Source organism: Eurosta solidaginis, chromosome 1 (assembly GCF_040869045.1).
Source record: "Eurosta solidaginis isolate ZX-2024a chromosome 1, ASM4086904v1, whole genome shotgun sequence".
Taxonomy (NCBI): domain Eukaryota; kingdom Metazoa; phylum Arthropoda; class Insecta; order Diptera; family Tephritidae; genus Eurosta; species Eurosta solidaginis.
The window spans coordinates 283,006,359-283,027,460 of NC_090319.1; the positions used below are offsets into that span (position 1 = coordinate 283,006,359).

The 21,102-nt window shown below is 33.8% G+C and overlaps 1 protein-coding gene across 1 annotated transcript in view; it reads right to left on the reverse strand.

Annotated features, from left to right (window-relative positions):
- The window catches only part of zfh1 (Zn finger homeodomain 1), a 128,453-nt gene that overhangs the window by 36,177 nt on the left and 71,174 nt on the right, over positions 1–21,102 (reverse strand). The window lies entirely within an intron of this gene.

The window sequence follows — 21,102 nt, forward strand, 5'->3', positions numbered from 1 at the left end:
TCTGTACGATATGTGCATCAAACGAAAGGTGTTACTGAGCATTTTAAGAGGGAGTGGGCATTAGGTCTATAGGTGGACGCCCTTTCGAGATATCGCCATTAGGGTGGGCCAGGGGTGACTCTAGAATGTTTGTACGATATGGGTATCAAACGAAAGGTGTTACTGAGCATTTTAAGAGGGAGTGGGCATTAGGTCTATAGGTGGACGCCTTTTCGAGATATCGCCATTAGGGTGGGCCAGGGGTGACTCTAGAATGTGTTTGTACGATATGGGTATCAAATGAAAGGTGGTAATGAGTATTTTAAAAGGGAGTAATCCTTAGTTCTATAGGTGGACGCCTTTTCGAGATATCGCCATAAAGCTGGACCAAGGGTGACTCTAGAATGTTTGTACGGTATGGGTATCAAACGAAAGGTGTTACTGAGCATTTTAAGAGGGAGTGGGCATTAGGTCTATAGGTGGACGCCTTTTCGAGATATCGCCATTAGGGTGGGCCAGGGTGACTCTAGAATGTGTTTGTACGATATGGGTATCAAATGAAAGGTGGTAATGAGTATTTTAAAAGGGAGTAATCCTTAGTTCTATAGGTGGACGCCTTTTCGAGATATCGCCATTAGGGTGGGCCAGGTGTGACTCTAGAATGTTTGTACGATATGGGTATCAAACGAAAGGTGTTACTGAGCATTTTAAGAGGGAGTGGGCATTAGGTCTATAGGTGGACGCCTTTTCGAGATATCGCCATTAGGGTGGGACAGGGGTGACTCTAGAATGTTTGTACGATATGGGTATCAAACGAAAGGTGTTACTGAGCATTTTAAGAGGGAGTGGACATTAGGTCTATAGGTGGACGCCTTTTCGAGATATCGCCATTAGGGTGGGCCAGGGGTGACTCTAGAATGTTTGTACGATATGGGTATCAAACGAAAGGAGTTACTGAGCATTTTAAGAGGGAGTGGACATTAGGTCTATAGGTGGACGCCTTTTCGAGATATCGCCATTAGGGTGGGCCAGGGTGACTCTAGAATGTGTTTGTACGATATGGGTATCAAATGAAAGGTGGTAATGAGTATTTTAAAAGGGAGTAATCCTTAGTTCTATAGGTGGACGCCTTTTCGAAATATCGCCATTAGGGTGGGCCAGGTGTGACTCTAGAATGTTTGTACGATATGGGTATCAAACGAAAGCTGTTACTGAGCATTTTAAGAGGGAGTGGGCATTAGGTCTATAGGTGGACGCCTTTTCTAGATATCGCCATTAGGGTGGGCCAGGGGTGACTCTAGAATGTTTGTACGATATGGGTATCAAACGAAAGGTGTTACTGAGCATTTTAAGAGGGAGTGGACACTAGGTCTATAGGTGGACGCCTTTTCGAGATATCGCCATTAGGGTGGGCCAGGGGTGACTCTAGAATGTTTGTACGATATGGGTATCAAACGAAAGGTGTTACTGAGCATTTTAAGAGGGAGGGGGCATTAGGTCTATAGGTGGACGCCTTTTCGAGATATCGCCATTAGGGTGGGACAGGGGGACTCTGGTATGTTTTTGTACGATATGGATATCAAATTAAAGGTATTAATGAGTGTTTTAAAAGCGAGTGGCCCTTAGATGTATATGTGAAGGCGTTCTCGCGATATCGACCAAAATGTGGACCAGGTGATCCAGAAAATCATCTGTCGGGTACTGCTAATTTATTTATATATGCAATACCACTAACAGTATTCCTGCCAAGATTCCAAGGGCTGTTGATTTCGCCTTGTAGAACTTTTTCATTTTCTTCTACTTAATATGGTAGGTATCACACCCATTTTACAAAGGTTTTTCCAAAGTTATATTTTGCGTCAATAAACCAATCCAGTTACCATGTTTCATCCCTTTTTTCGTGTTTGGTATAGAATTATGGCATTTTTTTCATTTTTCGTAATTTTCGATATCGATAAAGTGGGCGTGGTTATGGTCAGATTTCGCCCATTTTTTATACCAAGAAAAAGTGAGCTCAGGTAAGTACGTGGGCTAAGTTTAGTAAAGATATATCGGATTTTGCTCAAGTTATTGTGTTAATGGCCGAGCGGAAGGACAGACGGTGGACTGTGTATAAAAACTGGGCGTGGCTTCCACCGATTTCGCCCATTTTCACAGAGAACAGTTACCGTCATAGAATCTATGCTCCTACCAAATTTGAGAAGGATTGCTAAATTTTTGTTCGACTTATGGCAATAAAAGTATTCTAGACAAACTAAATGAAAATGGGCGGAGCCACACCCATTTTGAAATTTTCTTTTATTTTTGTATTTTGTTGCATCATATCATTACTGGAGTTGAATTTTGACTTAATTTACTTATATACATTAAAGATATTAAATTTTTTGTTAAAATTTGAATTTAAAAAATTTTTTTTTTAAAAAGTGGGCGTGTTCTTCATCCAATTTTGCTAATTTTTATTTAGCGCATATAGAGTAATAGTAGTAACGTTCCTGCCAAATTTCATCATGATATCTTCAACGACTGCCAAATTACAGCTTGCAAAACTTTTAAATTACCTTCTTGTAAAAGTGGGCGGTGCCACGCCCATTGTCCAAAATCTTACTAATTTTCTATTCTGCGTCATAAGTTCAACCCATCTACCAAGTTTCGTCGCTTTATCTGTCTTTTGTAATGAGTTATCGCACTTTTTCGGTTTTTCGAAATTTTCGATATCGAAAAAGTGGGCGTGGTTATAGTCCGATATCGTTCATTTTAAATAGCGATCTGAGATGAGTGCTCAGGAACCTACATACCAAATTTCATCAAGATACCTCAAAATTTACTCAAGTTATCGTGTTAACGGACGGACGGACGGACGGACGGACGGACGGACGGACGGACGGACGGACGGACGGACGGACGGACGGACGGACGGACATGGCTCAATCAAATTTTTTTTCGATCCTGATTATTTTGATATATGGAAGTCTATATCTATCTCGATTCCTTTATATATGTACAACCAACCGTTATCCAATCAAACTTAATATACTCTGTGAGCTCTGCTCAACTGAGTATAAAAACAAGAGGTTCGAAATTTTCGTAAATTTTTTTTTGAATTTCCGAATCTTTTCAAAAATGTTTTTGGTATTTGTTTGCAGTGTTGTACTAAAAAATTTTTTTGGAAATTTTTCTTAAATTATCGAAAATAAAAAAAAAGTTTTTTAATAGACGAAACTTTACAAAAATTGCCACTGCTATTTTTGTGTTTGCTGCTGTATGTACAGCTTATATGCATACAAATCTCCTTTGCCTATTTAGCTGATTTTTCAAAAATATATGTAACGATATCTTAAATAAGATTTATTGTTTTTTAATACTTTTATGTTGTAGTCTTTTAATTTAATGCACACGCTCGACAGGCGAAACATTTATTAAATTAATTTTCCGTTTCGATACTAAATTTATATTTTTTTGCTTATTTTTTCAGTGGTTATTTGTTTGTTTATTTCGATTTTGCTTTAATTTTAATTTAGTTTTTCAATATATTTTTATACTCAGTTGAGCAGAGCTCACAGAGTATATTAACTTTGATTGGATAACGGTTGGTTGTACAGGTATAAAGGAATCGAGATAGATATAGACTTCCATATATCAAAATCATCAGGATCGAAAAAAAAATTTGATTGAGCCATGTCCGTCCGTCATCGAAAATTTCGAAAAACCGAAAAAGTGCAATAATTCATTACCAAAGACAGATAAAGCGATGAAACTTGGTAGGTGCGTTGAACTTATAACGCAGAATAGAAAATTAGTAAAATTTTGGACAATGGGCGTGGCACCGCCCACTTGTAAAAGAAGGTAATTTAAAAGTCTTGCAAGCTGTAATTTGGCAGTCGTTGAAGGTATCATGATGAAATTTGGCAGGAACGTGACTCCTATTACTATATGTATGCTTAATAAAAATTAGCAAAATCGGAGAACGACCGCGCCCACTTTTAAAAAATATTTTTTTAGGTCAAATTTTAACAAAAAATTTAATATATTTACAATATATAAGTAAATTATGTCAACATTCAATTCCAGTAATGATATGGTGCAACAAAATACAAAAATAAAAGAAATTTTCAAAATGGGCGTGGCTCCGCCTGTCTAGGATACTTTTAATGCCATAAGTCGAACAAAAATTTACCGATCTTTGTGAAATTTGGTAGGGGCTTAGATTCTAAGACGATAACTTTTTTCTGTGAAAAAGAGCGAAATCGGTTGAAGCCACGCCCAGTTTTTATACACAGTCGACCGTCTGTCCTTCCGCTCGGCCGTTAACACGATAACTTGAGCAAAAATCGATATATCTTTACTAAACTTAGTTCACGTACTTATCTGAACTCACTTTGTATTGGTATAAAATTGGCCGAAATCCGACTATGACCACGCCCACTTTTCCGATATCAAAAATTACGAAAAATGAAAAGAATGCCATAATTCTATGCCAAATAGGAAAAAAGGAATGAAACATGGTAATTGGATTGGTTTATTGACGAAATATATAACTTTAGAAAAAAACTTTGCAAAATGGGTGTGACCCCTACCATATTAAGTAGAATAAAATGAAAAAGTTCTGCAGGGCGAAATCAAAAGCCCTTGAAATCTTGGCAGGAATACTGTTCGTGGTATTGTTTGATACCCATATTGTACAAACGCATTCTTGAGTCAACCCTGGTCCACCTTTATAACGATATATCGAAAAGGCGTCCACCTATAAAACTAAGGCCCATTCCCTTTTAAAATACTCATTAGCACCTTTCATTTGATACCCATATCTTACGAACAAATTCTAGAGTCACCCCTGGTCCACCTTTATAACGATATCTCGAAAAGGCGTCCACCTATAAAACTAAGGCCCATTCCCTTTTAAAATACTCAGTAACACCTTTCATTTGATACCCATATCGTACAAACAAATTCTAGAGTTAGCCCTGGTCCACCTTTATGGCGATATCCCTAAATTGCGTCCATCTATAGAACTATGGCCCACTCCCTCTTAAAATACTCTTTAATACCTTCCATTTGATAGACATATTATACAAACATATTCCAAGGTTACCCTAGGTTCATTTTCCTTCATGGTGATTTTCCCCTATTTTGTCTCCATAGCTCTCAGCTGAGTATGTAATGTTCGGTTACACCCGAACTTAGCCTTCCTTACTTGTTTTTATTAACTTTGCTTAGCGCTGACAAGCGCACTAAAAAGCGAGTGTGAAAAAGATGCAAACAGATTTTAGAACGCAAATGTTTCATTTTATAAAAGAGGGAAGTTTGTTTATTAGCTTAAACTATTTTGACAAAATTTATTTGATAAATTTCTAGAGAAATATAAATTGTGCACAACATACTCGTTAGCGAGGTGTTACTTCTCACTTTAATATATTCGCGAAGTTTTAACTATATTTTAGTTTTAAACATTAACAAAGAAGTGTACATACATACATCACAGTCTATAGTCTGGGAAATGAACTTATCCACATTGCATGCAGTTGCAACAGCAAATTTTCATTGCATAATTAATGGCGCTTGGGCACCTGTGACTGTTGCCACTTTTAAATTATTACTATTTATTTTTCATTAAGATAATTTATAACTTTGTTAATGACATTTAAACACCTTGTCACCATTTCCTATACAACGATTTTATTAAATATGTACTTATGTAGGTATGTTTATTTATTAAAATTTTCTGTTGTTGCGTGCGAACAGCGCGACAGGAATAACGACAATTAATTTGCAACTATTATTTTCACGAAATTACATATTTGAGCTGTTGTTATTTTTTTATATATTTGTTATTGTTGCTGCTTTGTCTATAGATATGCAACAGTGTCGTATTATGCCTATATCCAAATATGAAAATATGTATGTGTGTATATTTGGATGCGCATATGCGTAAGTAGAAACATATGTAAAAAATATGCGATTATTGAGTGTCACAACAATAACACCAATAATAAATATACATTCATTAAATTGCCACAAAAACGACAATAACAACAACAACCGCATGTATTTTATATAAACATAAATGCACACAATTAAATTATTATGTGTGAAAACAATTAATTATAGTACAACAAATACAATATGTAGATAGGTAGAAGCGTAAGCTTACAACAATCTGCACATAGAGCGCATTTGCTACACTAAACGATTGAACAGTGTAAAGGTTGAAAAGTTGGCTGGAAGTAGAGAAAGGCTGCTGGGCGTCGAGGGGACGCAAGAACGCAATGCGATGAAGTGAAAATTCCACTTTGCACAGATTAATTACGCATTATGCGGTTTTCAAGCAGAAATTTGTTGCAGCGGCGTGTGGTGAACGTTGTAGGTAGAAATTGAAGAAGTAAATATAGGCGTATAAGCTCGATAGCATAGCAGCGAGTGCGACACGGCGTATACGTAATCTCAATTACATGGTGGGTATGGATGTACACTGGTGGCAAAAATTATAGAGCACTGTTGTTATGAGAGTTTATGTTTAAATGTTTATTGCGGGTATAAAAAAACGCTTTTGAAATATAATTTCGTTGAAAAATCTAAATGTGCAATAAAAAAACTTCTTCTATAAATTAATATTACTACTACGAAATGAGAGAAGAAAACAGTAAATTTTTAAAAAACCGCTTACTTAAGATAAATGGATTACGTTTATACATTTAATGGGATTTATTGCAAAAAAAAAATCATTGATTTTTAAGCTTTTCCATAAGAAGTTATGAGTGACTTAAAAAATTACTTTGATTTCATGTATATTAGTCTAGCACGAGTCGCAAAGGAATATGCGACTTCAGCCATTTTTGATCTCTTTATATGGTTTGGAGTCATCCCTTTTGTTTGAGCATGCCCTATGGAGAGACGAATTGTACCTGTTTATTCGCACTGATCCTTTTTATACCTCTGCGGGTACGGTCCCTTTCCTACTCTCCTTTAAACCTTTATCGGTATAGTTCAACCCGAAACTCTTTGTACCTGTTCGAGTACTGTCTGCTACCGATTTTATAACTATTTTCAACTACGAAAAATTTCAGATTTACTATTATCAACTGTACCCAAAAGAGACTTGATGGGGTTCATTATACTTCACTGTAAACAAAAGAGATCAATCGCAAACCATACTATTTAGGGATAAGTCGCATGTCTTTTGCAGAATATTTAGGCAAGGAAGAATTGAAACAAATGACTAAAAATCTTAAAGCAGCTCTAATACTATACTTTCAATGAGCGAGATAGGGACGACCACACTTAATCGCTTTATGCAAATATAAGCCAGCAGTTTTAAGATTTACTCGGATGTGTGGGTTGGAATCTACTAATCCATAAATGTTTCTTTGGCATTTAAGCTGCTGTCATATTACAGTCGGGACTTGGCATTGTCGCGGACTGGTGACAATTTGATATATTTTGTGCCGTCCTTATTTTAACTGTAAAAACAAGGAGTGTTTAGGCAAGTGTTTAGGAGGGCAGTGTTACAGGCGTGGTCATTCCTTTGCAGGATATGAACCCACCGTCACCAGCACTTTTTAGTTATGGTTCGACTGGACCGGGATCTGTTTTTGTTCCGCAAACCGCCCTATGGTAAGTAGAGGTAGGTAACGGTCAGTAGTTTTTTACCTTTTGGCTTATCTTGTGTATATGTTTCATGATATCACTATGTAAAACAATGTTAGAGGCTCAAATATTTCGCCAGAGTTCGTGTTTTTTTCTTCGTTCATAATTACTTATACCATTGCATGTTTTTGTTATATACTACTATACTTTTGTAAATACTCTAGAAGTGCCCATTATATGGATTCCAGGTCATAAAAGAATTGAACATAATGAAAAGACTAATGATTAGGCACGTATAGCCTCAGCAGAATTGAGGTGATAACCAGCACCGAAGAAGGCATGCGATTAGTATGTATTGTTCAAGGCGAAAATCCTAAAAAGTTACTTGAAAAAGGCCTAATTCGGCTGGAAAAGTGCCACTACTGCTACAGAGTCCGCAGCCAATTGACCTGATAAAACAAAACGAAGACAAGAAACATTCTAATCGGAGCTAAGGATGACACCCATACAATTTCTGAAATTTTTTGACTTAATAGAGAACTCTGGCTGGTTGTAGCAAATTTATAACCATTTTAATAACAAAAATGAATTAAAATAGAGAAAAAATCAGTATAAACTTCATCTAACGTTGTGACGTTATTAATTTTTCCACCAGTGTAGTAAGTGATGTAACTATTGAAATCATTCTTGTAATGCTTATTTCACTTTCAAACATGTTTGAGTGTGCGTTGTGATATAATGAGAACTTATTAAGTATTTAAAGCTTTAAATACCAACTATTTTCGTGATAGTGGCTTTATCGCTCGGCGCATTTTACTCTTTGAGGCTATTGTTTTATTTTTATTTTTTACTGTTTCTCTAGCTAAGTACGGTTAACCTAGTTATTCCAGACAAGTGCTATATCACATTAACAAATACACATGTACATATATATGTACTTTTGATAAGTGCAAACAGCTGCCATGATCATCAAATAACGACGCGACAAATAAAAATGTTTATTATCCAATTTTTATATGTGTGTGTAGGTGTACGTTTCCATAGCCGCCCGACTCAGTGCAACCATGTAACCGCTAGCGGTCAGTGTGGTAACATTTAAGCACCTAGTGTATGACGCCGCTTGGTTGACAATCTACATTTAAAAAGCATTTGCGTTAACCACAAGCGCACAACTATACACTTATCTGAACTACAAACACACACACACCTACATACATACGTCTATTTATAGGTCTATGTATTTGTGTAGCTAAAACGCTTTGGTATAGGCCAGCTAGCTACCTATATGGCATCAACAAAAGCTCGAGTGGAAAATAAAATCGATCAAAATGTGGTCTTAATGGGTTAATGGTAAGCGAATTGTGGGCTGCACAGTTTAGTCGTTGGCCATTGTTAAACTCGTAAATCGTTTAGAGTTGAAAAACAATTTGAATTTTGCCAGCTTTTTTTTAACTATTGCTTTGTTTTTCGCTTTTTTGTTGCTAATATTTTTAGTATTTAGTTATAGGAGAGGGAATGCCTCACCTCCGACTCTTTCACCATAACGTTACATTAAGCCCACTTTGATGCATTCCTGTATAGTTTAAATTGACGGTACACTGTATGTTCAGTTATGTATGCAAAGTTTTCCCACAGCGCCCGCCTTTTCTCCTCTCCTTAATTCGCTACTGCTATGAAAAGGTCATACAGCACATAATTGCCGACCAAATGGCTAGCCATAAATTATTGGTCAACATTTTCACTCAAGCGAGGCTCATATCTATAGATTTACATGTTTGCGTCATTGTTGCTGAACAAGTTAAAAACTGTAACAATTAATTCTTTTTCATATGCGCATTTGAGTGTTTAAATTTTTCTACTTTTTTAATGAGCCGTTTTCAAACTTGTTTATTGTCTTTCAACCTTTTGGGACAAATGGCTGCACCTATGACCATATCTCTGATGGAAGTGTAAAATCGCGTAAGTGATCTTGTAGTCAAGTTTTTACGAGGCTGGCTGACATCATACTTTATTTTGTTTAAAATTAGATGCACAGCATTGTTAATATTACATACGCGCTTTTGCACCTCCTCGGACGACAGCTGTTATTTACTCATTGGTTGGAAGTTTTATGCGTTTGTTTGATGAAAGCGAAGGATACTCGTACTTTTTTGCCTGAATGGCATCAAATTGAAAAATTGCATGCACTTTAGGTGAATATATTTGCCACAAATGAAAAATACAGACAGATGGATATTTATTTTAATGTGTGTATGTACCGCCACATTGTTCGAGTGGTACAAATAAAGCACGGCCTGAAAACCCAATAAACATTTGTTCTTCAAAATGATGCAATAGTCGTTTGGTGAATATAATTTCTAAATTCTGTGTTTATTGCTCTCCTTTTGATTTATTAGATATGATTTGATTTTTTTCCAACAATACCTATGCAAAGACTGGAATGGCTCTCCATAGCTCATAACAGCTCATATTGGCTCCCAACAATAAACAAATCGATCTCGATCTAAGAATAGCTTGTTTGAATAGCGTTAAAATACTTTTGGCCGGGAAAATTTTTATTGGCTTCATTAGCTTAATTTTTTAAGCATTTTGCTTTACAACTTTGTAATAGATGAAAATCGTAAGTTGTGTTTATACAATATGAGCATCAAATGAAAGCTGTTGATGAGGGCTCTATGGTAGCTTGAGTTGTGATATTTCTGTCACTTTCCAAGATATAGATCTAAACGTCGCCCAGTAGTTTTCGTGGATTTAAATAAACGGACATCTAAACGGAAGATATTGATGATGGTGTGATGGAGGTACGAATCAATATTTAGAAAAAAGCGCTCATGCCAGATTGTTTTATGTTAGCAATATATTTTGTAAAATTTTTTTTAGACTAAGCATTTAATAATATTTTTGTAGCTTATTTACGATTTGTTTTTTGAGTAATAACAAACATGCGTGCATATGCCTGGCCTCGTTGCTCGTTAATCAACGAATAAACCCCTACCACTTCGCTGATCTTAGTTTCGCCAACACAGCCACAGTTTCAATTTGGGTGACCACTAAAATAGAGGTTACATAAATGAGAGTGACACTTAAACTAAAAGCAGAGGGATACGGCAGAGCAGTGTGGCGTTAAAGGGAGACTGAGAATAATAGAGCAAGAGGAGAGAATGGAGAACAACGAAGTTTGAGATTAAACTTCTAGGTCTGGCGTTATAGGGAGACTGAGAATAATAGAGAAAGAGGAGAGAATGGAGAACAACGAAGTTTGCGGTGTAAACTTCTAGGTGATTATTTAATATGCTGATGACATTGATATCATCGGCCTAAACACCCGCGCTGTTAGTTCTGCTTACTCCAAGCTGGAAAAAGAAGCGGTAAAGATGGGTTTGATGGTGAATGAGGACAAAACGAAGTACCTGCTGTCATCGAGCAAAGAGTCAGCGCATATGCGCCTTGGCAACCACGCTACTGTTGGCAGCCATAATTTCGAAATAGTAAAAGACTTCGTTTATTTGGGAACCAGCATCAACATTAGCAACAACATCAGCACTGAAATCCAGCGAAGAATCAATCTTGCCAATAAATGCTACTTTGGACTAGGTAGGCAATTGAAAAGTAAAGTCCTCTCTCGGCGAACGAAAATCATACTCTACAAGTCACTTATCGTACCCGTCCTGCTATATGGGGCAGAAGCATGGACCATGACAACAGCAGATGAAGCGGCTTTGGGAGTGTTCGAGAGAAAAGTTCTTCGAAAGATTTATGGACCTCTACGCGTTGGCGATGGCGAGTACCGAAGAAGATTTAATGATGAGCTGTACGAGCTATACGCAGACATCAACATAGTCCAGCGAATTAAAACGCAGCGGCTGCGCTGGCTAGGCCATGTTATGCGAATGAAAGATGATGCTCCGGCCAAGAAAGTGTTTCTATCGGAACCCGCCTATGGAAGCAGAGGTAGAGGGCGGCCCCCACTCCGTTGGAAGGACCAGGTGGAAAACGATTTAAACTCCCTTGGTGTGACCAATTGGCGCCGGTTGGCGGAGCGAAGGAGCGACTGGCGCGCCTTGTTGGACGGCCATAACCGTTTAGACGGTTAAGCGCCAATTAAGTAAGTAAGTAAGTAAGTTAAAGTTCGGAAAGGACAATTCCTATTAAGTCTTTACATAAACTACATACTATAATGAATTTTGAGAAATTCCTGATTATTTTGCAGCTCCTGTTAACTTTCGAATTTCTAACCTGTCGTATAAATAACTCAAATATCCAGTACAATAAAACATTCTTTATTTAGACTACTTTGGGAGCAGTACTTCACAATTATAATTATCGCGTACTTCACCAAAGCGTGTTTAAATCGAACTGGCTCCTGATTCCTTAGCTTGCGCTGCTTTTATATTCTCAGTTACCTCGTTCGCCCATTTCTCCTAAGGTCTAGACGTTTCAAGAACATGCCTTCTAGAACAGTTGTATCTCATATTTGGTTATTTAGTTATATATGTACATGTATATCTGTAGTTTATGTAAGGCCATATGCTTTATTGCCGTCTATATGTGTGAAATATTCTCTCAACTGTTAGCTGTTGGTTAAGTGTGTGAAATATTTTCTTCACTTCAAGCTGCTGATTGCGTGTGAAATATTCTTCGTTGACTTCTATGTATGTGTGTATATGGCCTACTGTTTTTGTATAGCATTTATTTACTAACCGCGCAGTGACGCATCGAAATTGCTAAAGCGGTAGTTACTCACGAACGTACGTACAAAAAACGTGTCAGCTGACACGACCTATCTTATGTAAACGAAAACTCACCGACGTGCAGCGCCCGTACGTACGTAGCCCGGAAAGTAGAAATCAAAACGATTTTGATTTTTTCCATAAGAACGTGTCAGCTGATCGCTCTCTCACTAGACAGAGTTGCCTAGTAAACTTTTGTGCGCTAATTTTTGACCGTTTGCAGTTTTATGCAAAAACACCTAATTAAAGTTTGAAAAATTTTGAAAATAATTCGAAATAATTATGTAAAAGTGCAGATTATAAACATATAATCTATTTATATTTATTTAATATTAATTCCAGCCTTTTACAACATCAAAAATTAAAATGGAAAAAGTTGATGTTTCCATAAGCATGCATGCAAACTGGTCAATGGCAACAGTGCTTTGCTGTAAACAATACACACACAAATATGTTATGTACATGTACACAGACGCACACATTGATTCCTACGGGCTTGAGGGTTCGGTCAAACGTGCTTCGTACGACAAATGTCCGTACGTACGGTACATGTCGGTGGGTAACTGCCGCTTAACATTCGCCACAGTACATTTTATATGTCAGAACTACGCTTGTAGGGTAAGCTGGATATATTGGGCTATAAGCGCAAGAGTTATCTATGCCAAGACTATAGGCGCCATTAAGTGATGTATACGAAGAGGTGGCTAACGCCTCTATCAACATAGGCAGATATTTTGCAAAGACAAACGAGTTATTGTGGACTACACCACTTTTAAACTGATAAATCCATAACTAGAGTTTCAAAATCATATATCCGATTATGTTGGTAATGAAGATTCATCTCAAATGTTTAATGGGCATTTTCTCGCATAAAAGTTGTATAAATGTATGTGCATGAGTTTCATTGCAATTGTGTGTTGTTAATGGTTCGCGGTTACGCCGTTTTCATTGTTTTTTTTTTACGCAAAGAGGCAGTAACATTCGTAATATTCATTTATACACCTTTTGAGTTCTTGCATATTGACGAAGAATCTCATGGGCGATTGCTGTCATGTCGACTTTCATATATACACATATATGTATGGATATATATGCAGTCATAGGTACTCTTTTTTACATTTACTGTGAAAAGTAAGTAAAATAAATGCGTTGACCATCAACTCAACTTTAGCTGCAGTAGCACATAAGGCTGTTAGTCAAGAGGTCAAATCTGAATGGCATTCGAGTATTTACTTGATTGCATTTACTCACAATTCATGCCCTTCCTGCTGTTTCTCATCGCTGGTGGTATTTCACTGACTTTTGTTCAACTCTCGCGTGTGTGTGTATGTGTGTGTAAAAAATTAATAGCAATTTATTTTGCATAAAATATATGAAGTTAAATGCGTTGCAAAAAATATTGTATTGAGTGGCAAAAGGACGCATGAGGAGTATTACTCTTTTTGAGGATTTTGAAATTGCTGCAAATTTGTTGGTGTTGAAAAAGAACTTTATTTATTAAAAATTTAACTTTTTAAATGAAATGATGTTGAGAAAAAAGAAATTGCATTTCGAGATGACTTACACCCCCAGCGGGTTAGGAGCTTAGAATATACCCACGCCAGGTATGCCTGTCGTAAGAGGCGATTAAAATACTAAGTTGATTCAACGGATCGTGTAGCGCATCCCTTTCAAGGGCTCGCCAGCGGAATTCATAGCTTCTCCAACCGAATTGTCAACCGCACCTATCTGTGGCGAATCCATTTTCTTTAACAACCGAGGCTCTGGCGACCTCTATCTCCTCATGGAAATATGGAAAATAGATGCAGCTTAGGACTAGTTATTCATTAAAAGTAGTAAACACATGAGAGCTATTTACACTTTGATATGAACTCTCCCCATAATATTACATTTTTCGTAGTTAGCATTTTAATCTGCTATCTCCTGTAGTTCTGCTCCTATTTTAATTTTATCTTTAACTAGAACCACCCTCAATTCACCTCTAAATTCTAAATTCTTTATTTGAAGCATAAAATGTTTATAAGAGTTATGAATAAAGAGTAGTAACCATAAAGAAAACATAAAAGACACTTGCAAAAGGTAGTCATGCCAAAACTTTTTTATGAACACTTTGAAAAAGTTTCATGCATAACAAATTTTGAATTGCCACTTTCGGCATAAGGTTTAAGATGAGCTTTTTGGAAAGTACTTTTTTTGTGATAAACTTTTTTTTGGAACGGGTTTACCTAACGCTCAAGGGCAAATTCTAAATCTATGAAGCGCAGAATGCGGAGTGAGTGCGCAAGCTTCCTTTGGCTGAACTAAAGTTGCATGCAATATTTTTTATATTAATTTTTTCACAAACGCACATATGTACATTATAAAAAGTAAAAAAAGAAGTTGCACAGGATATGCAAGACATGCCGACCTGTACATTCATATTTATGTATGTTTAGATATACATATAAACCCCATTGCACATTTATAGCACCACACAAAACGTGTCTTAAAATATGTCTTAAACATTTATATAATTTCGTGTTAAAATTAATATTTTTTTCATAAAAATTTTTTCACTAAGATCGCCAAAATGTTTTGAATTTGGATTTTTTTGATAGAAATTTTATTAACACCTTAATTTGTTAGATTCCAAATTTTGTTTATAAGAGTAAAAATACAAAAATTAAAAAAAAAAAATTTGCCAAATTTTAGGTTTTAAAATCGTTGTTTGTTTAATAAAAATTCCATTTTAGAGTATAATTTTTAAAAACTAAAAATTTAAAAACAAAAAAAATTGTTTTTAATATAATTTTTTTAAATTAAATTTTTATAACACAAATCTTATTAAAAGCTAAATTAGTCAGAATTGCAAGTATTGAGTACAAAGTTATAAGTTTAGAGGATTTTTAGATTCATTGATGTGTTGATATCTTATTAATTTCAAAATTAATATTTGTATAATAAAAAATTTGATTAAACACCAAAGTAGTAAGAATTCTATTGAGAATTGTGAGCATAATTTGTAAAAATTAAAAAAAAATATTCAAAAAATTAATTTTCTTTGGTTATTTTTCATATTTAAAAATCAGAATTTTTTAGTAGAAATCTTATTAAAAGTGAGAATCCCAAATTTTAAGAATAACTTTTTGAAAAAACAAATTACGAAGAAAAATTTTTTCTGACATGTGTATGTATTTTAAATAAAAATAAAACCAATATAAAGTTCCATAAACAATTCAGTTTTAGTGGATTAAGTGCTTTAGAAACTGTTCTGAATTGTCAGAATATTTTTCGTTTCACCATCCTCATTTAATCCCTAAGAGGAACTCATTTTTTAAAAACTCTAAAATGAATATCGCTCTTTATTGCCATTTTTTATAAAAAAATCTGTAAAATTTTTGTAAAAATTTCTCATAAATATAAAAATCTGAAGATGTTCTTTTAGCTTTTGGAAAAATACGCTCAAAGTTTAGAACGTTGGAATAAAAATAATTAGAATTTTAGAGCTAGAAAAAAGAATAAAAATAAAAACTGATTTTTTTTTTAATTTTTTGAAAACAAAAAAGTTTAGTTGTAATTTTTATTGGAAACATCTCAAAAAAATTTATTTTTTTTTTTTTAATTTCATTTTTTTAATTCTTGAATAAAAATGCTCAAAGCTCTTTTTAATTAAATACAACATATAAAAAACTTAACATTCTTTTTCACTTTTTCGACGCAGAATAAACACGTTCTAATTGCGTTGTTTATTAATAAAATATAAAAAAATAAAAAAAAACGTTTTTAAATTTTGCATAAAAATGCTGAGAAATATAAAAAAAATTAAGTCAATTTTTTTTACCTTCGGAAAAAAATTCTTAAAGCTTAGAACGCAAAATAATATCACCCTAATTGTGTTTATGGAACGGAATTTTTTGAACTTTTGGAAAAAAATGGTTTGATCCAAAATTTTAAGATTTTTTTTTTTTTGGAAAATAATAATCAAAGTTTTTGAAATTCAAAGAATTTTATTTCGCATTTTAAAAAAAAAATATATAAAAGTTTAAAAGATTTTTTCTTTGTTTTTTATAAGCTACTCTGATCTATTAATTTCCATGGTGCAAATAAAACACGATTTTTCTTTTAATTTCTGAAATTTTAGGATTCTTTTTTTTAATTAAAAAAAAAAAAAATGTTGACAAATATAAAAAAATTACAAATCTTTTTACATTTGGAAAAAAATGTTTAAGAGTTTAGAAAGTGGAATAATTAATACAGCCCCTACTTTGAAATTTTGTATAAAAAGATGGAAATTTTTTCTTAAATTTTTGGACAAAAATGCTTAAAGTATAGAATTACATCGCTCTTGTTTGCAAATTCTTTTACAAAGAATATAAAAAATTGGAAGGACTTTCCTTAAATAGTTAAATCGTATCAATATGAGCGGTGCCATAAATATGTGATGTGGTATATGAGCAACATCATATCATATCGTAGGTGTTTATGAATGAGCGTAATAGTCAGCGGTGAATTTAAAGATATTTGTTTTTGAGTTAATAAAAAAATGTACGAAAATGAGTAGACCAAAACCATGGAAAGAAGATCGTTTGGGTATGAGTAGAAAATGTTGCAAATGGTACTTAAGGCGTTATGAGCATTTTTCACGCTTATGCACACAAAATATTAGTTTGCTTTCAGGCGCACTAGCCGGGAACTGACTCCAACACACTCGATTTTTTTTTCATGTGAGGACTACATTTTTTTTGTAGGTGTTAAACGTCAAATTTATACACAAGGGATTTATTGTACATATATATGTTTGTATGTACATATATCACAAAGTATATAGACTAAAACAAATCAGAAAAAATTTGAAATAAAAGTAGTGGCATACAAAAGGCGAATGGAACTAAAAATCAAGTCAAAAGATTTCGTTGCGCTGTGATTAATTTTGCCTTACTCTGCATCAGTGTTTGTATATGAATTTATTAGTTTGCTTTGCATGCTCTTCGAAGAATTTCAGTAAATGTTTTGGCTCAAGGGCAGTCATAAAATATCCATATATAGCACAGAGCAGGTAATAGTGATGAAAGAAAAATTAGAAAAAAATAATTTGCAGGGGTAAAAGAAGATATTAGTTTTTAGTTGAGCTGAGGGTGGGTGTCCTGCAGTGTGTTTGTGTGCGATGCGTGACACATGCTGCACATGTGCAAAATCTGTGAATATATTGATACACACAGTAGGCACATACTAATGTTCGTAAAGTTTTTTTTTATATTTCATATATACATATATACATACATACATATGTATGTACATCGATAGCTTTTAATAAAAAAGAAAAGTTTCACCGGAAAAAGCAAATCATAATTTATGACCATAACAAGCGATAATAATAAGGTCTGACTGCTAAAGTAGACCTTAAAGCACATAGCCGAGTGAAATAAATAAAAAATATTTTCTGGTAAGTACATAGAGGCAAGGGAAATTACTGCACGCCATTGCCACCTTACTTATCTGTAGTGTAACTGATTTGTGAGGTGGAGAAATTACGCGCTATCAACTTCTCTTTCCCTAATTTTTTTTTAATATGGCATGCCAATGGGCGTATCTTGTTCGGTATATTTTTTTTTTCTTTTTTATTACTTTTTTCTTATCAGTTCACAGAAAACAGTCATTTTCTACCTTATCGTAAGACAAATAAATGCATGCATGCGTATATATACCTTATGAATGCCTTCTATTTTGAAGTCTCCTGACTCTTATCTGGCAAACTATTGCTACGCATTACCGTACAGTGTAACAAAACAACTTTGAGTTATGACTGTGACTGACTGTTAGATAAGAATAAGGAGAAGAATATAAAAGAAAAAAAAAAAATGTATACGTATCAAAAGTAACGGGCTCCAATAAAAAGGAAGCTTCAATCTTATACGTACATATGTACATACATATTTATAATTGTGACTACAAACTTGCTAGCAGAGCCTGCAGATGATAGGCTGTACGTATCTACGATTAAAACAAAATATGTATAAATAAAAAGAAAAACTATGCACAACATTCATATCTTCAAATTTAAATAGTACACGTCGAATGGCGGTGAGCCTATCCAGTTACTTCTCTGATAATACTAAAAGTTGTATATGTATATGTCCTACACTTTATTTTTGTAATTTTTTATACAGCATTGCATGCGTAATGTTGTACTTATTATTAGTACTCTTTGTGTGTGTTTTTTTTTGGTTTGTTGTTATGACTGTCCTGTAGGCGGTTATCGTCATTTTATTGTTTGTTTCAATTTTGTTTTAGAAAAATACTAAAGCTCATATCTTTTTGGGTTAATATATGAGGGGTTTTTTGTATGATGGAAACAAGAAAAACAAGTAAGGACGGGTCTCATACCTTTCATGAATGGAGCTGAGCAGTAATCTGATGCAATTTAAAAAATTCATAAATACTGTACAATCAATTGTTAGAAATTATTTGATATATATACGACAGATCTGGAAAATTTTCAGGCAACGATGTTTGCCTTATTTGTAGGCATACTGTGAAATTTCAACCTTCTAGCTGCTGATGAGGAATAAATGATATACATAAACCTTCGGTTTTAACAATCTCCTCAGACAACATGGTATGCCTTGTATGAACAAATTCCGTGAAATTTCAAGCTGCTAGCTAATAAAATGAGGAAGAAATGGCGTTAAACACTCATATACGAAAAATTATTTGTATAGCAGATATATCCTAAAGTAGTCCGATCCGACTGGTTCCGACAAGTGATTGATCTGACACTCAAATATACCCACTCACCGAATTTCATCAAGATATCTCTTGAAGGACTAGTTTGCGTTCATGGCATAACCAATTCAGCCCGCCAGCCTCATCATTTCGGTACACTTATTTTGGGTATATCTATGTCCCTATAAAGACTTACAATTTTCGAGATATAGTATACCATTTAATTTTCATGAAAGGTATGAATATAATTAAATAAAGTAAACTCACAAAATATAATAATAAAGAATAAATAATAATGATTATAATGATAATGAAAATAATAATGATAATGTTAATGATTGTGATAATATATAAAAGATTGGAAGCAAAATATATGTAGGATTAATAATTTGCTTCAGAACTAAAGATACTCTAAATAATATAGAAGAAGAATCACACGAAGTTATAAAATTAGATTGACAGAACTCAATAATACCTACTAGAACGATACTAACGAAAAAAAATAAACACCACCCACATACATATAAGGAAGAAATCACAATTCTGGGAAGAAACGGAGGTAGAGGACTGACTGATATCCAAAACCTACACATCCACCAATTAAATAACCTACGGGCAGCTTAACTTACTCAACTTCAACCAAAAAAGTTGATAAAATCACAAGAACAAAGTGGGAACAGAAACATTTGCACGGAAGCATCAAACATTGCTGAGAACAATGGCATAGATTAGAAGAGGATACCTAAGTCCGGGAAGAGAGGCATTTTAAATACGAATACGGGATGAAATTTCAGAAACAAAAAGCATAATGAAACACAACAATCACAAACGATAAAAAACATATACAAAATTACACATGAAAAATCGTGACTAGTCTAAATAACACTGTTCTGCTAATATCAACCTGAAACAATGCCTTGAAATATATGGAATAGGACATTCCTTGCAACAGATAATTCATCGAGAGTCGGCAACTTGATATGGTCTCATATATCGTATCCCATATGTCTAGTACATATGTAAGTCACATTGAACACTTATCTTCGATCTCAATTTCAGAACCACTCAACTCTTATTCGCTTATTCGCAAGGATGATATAATGAGGTGTTATATCTTCCCCAACTTTGCTAATTTTTCTCTTTTTGTTTATTGGGTTAGAGCTAGTTAATTTAAATTTTTTCTTCGTTTTCTCAACCAACTGTCCCGCATGACTTGCTACTGCGCAATCAAGAAACTCCAATCAATTTCATTCCTTCATACTGACAATATGCGTCTTCATTCTCAAGTGGCAATTTATTTATTTATATTCGTCTTTTTTACAAAGTTGCTTTGAATATCTGAGTTATCGCAAGAGTATGTACGCATACTTTATTTTTTTTGCTCGTTTATGGAAAAAGCTAGGTAGCGAAAGCAATGCGGGAAACAATGGCAGCTCTTTGTATTTTAAGATAAGAGATTTTTATGAATATTCGCAGTAGGGAATGAATTTTGCTGTGGAAGGCTAGTATGATCATATGAGTCTACATACTTTTATTATATTTTTCGTTTTTTTTTATGAACCAGTTATTTTTTATTACCTAAATAACAGCATTTTATTGTATTTTGATATTTTTGACTCTATCCTACTTCTTACAACATTTTTATTATCTATACATTTATTTTATATTTTGTAATTTAATTGTATTTTCTTTTATTTGTTTGTTATTTCATTCCGTTCTGATTTTATTTGTTTTTATGTTTGTTAATTTTTTTTGATTTTTATTTTATTTATCGCATTTTTTAAATTCTATTGAATATATTTCATTTTGTTTTTCTTTTCATTCTAGTTTATTAAATTTTATTTTATTTTGTTTTATTGTTTTTTAAATTTAATTCTTTTTGTTTTATTTTTATGTTTTTTATATTTTGCATTATCTAGTTTTCTTTAAGTTGTTAAATGTTATATTATTTTATTTTATAATTTTTGTTTAATGCTGTTTTATTAAATTTAAATTAAATTAATTTTTTTATTTAAGTTCATATTTTTATAATTTTTTCATGTTATATAATTTAGCTTTTTATTTTATTTAAAATAATTTTTTTGTTCATTTTTTGTTTCATTTTACATTA